Here is a 1280-nt window from a genome sequence, read left to right on the forward strand (position 1 = left end):
ATGCTGCATTTTTGCAGACACATCTATCGATGAGCAGGTTCTCCCGACATCCGGCTACGCCTTTCTTTGAGCCTCGTTGTTCATACATTTCTTGCCACACATCTTCAATTGCCCGAACAATCCTATCATTTAGGATAGCTGTGAATATCTTATAAAGCGTGTTCAAAAAAGCTATTGGCCTGTAGTTCTTCGGGTCAGCTAAGTTGCCTATTTTCGGCAGGAATGTTGTGCGCCCTTCCATCAACCACTCTGGAATCGGCTCTTCCGACTTCGAATATGAGGTGAAAATACGGGCCAAATGCTGATGGGTTGAAGAAAACTTCTTCCACCAGAAGGTTTTGATACAATCTGGTTCCGGTACGGAATAGTTCTTCATCCCTCTTAATACTTTTTTCACCTCCTCGGTAGTGATGGGTGGGAATTCTTTATCAGGTGTTATGAGGGCAACAAATAACTCCTTGAAGCTATTTATATTTTCTGAGTCTTCTTCCAGTCCATGCTGAACTTCGTAGACTTCTCTCCAAAATACTTGGACCTCTTCTGGTTTGGGATGGTGTTCGCCAGTAACTGGAGAGTCTTGGAAGAGTCGAGATGGGTCAGACAGAAACTGTTGATTTTCTCTGACCCATCTCTCCCTCCGCTATAGACTTCTCTTAGCGTCAGATAGTATCTGTATTCTCTCAACAATATGCTGCCTGATGGTCAGCAGCTTTGACTTGTTAAGTGTGTGATAACGGGTCGGGAGTTCGCGCGCGAACTTTTGAACCTAGGCGGGAAAATTTCTGCCAGATGTGATGTAGTCAATCACGCATTGAATGCGGGACGCGTACTGGCTTGCCCAGCCTATCTTTATAGCAAGTTGATGCATTCGTCTTTTGGTCTTATGATCAGCCGTTGGTTTTGTTTTACGGTTCGCATCGGCCAAAGCTCTCGCTGCATTATACACACAATAATTGATAGCCCAGAGGTCGGATTCACCGGAAAAATGTCCACGAAACTCGTCATCCATTTCAGACAGATCTTTAGGCTTGAGAGAAACCTTGGTGTTGATGTTTCTCCGGGTCGTAAAGCGATAGCTCCGGGTGTTTCTCGCACCACAAAGCATGCAGCCGTGCCATGTAACCCCGTTCAAGGGCCACACTCGCATCGTAGTAGTCTAGCAAGTCGTGATTCAGTCTCTCCGTCCACCCAAAGGTCACGAAATCCCGCCGATCCATCGCATTGAATCCATTTTCATTGGCTCCCCCAGCTCTAGATTGGTCGGCATTGTTGGCCGACCC

Source organism: Belonocnema kinseyi, chromosome 4, assembly GCF_010883055.1.
Source record: "Belonocnema kinseyi isolate 2016_QV_RU_SX_M_011 chromosome 4, B_treatae_v1, whole genome shotgun sequence".
Lineage (NCBI taxonomy): Eukaryota > Metazoa > Arthropoda > Insecta > Hymenoptera > Cynipidae > Belonocnema > Belonocnema kinseyi.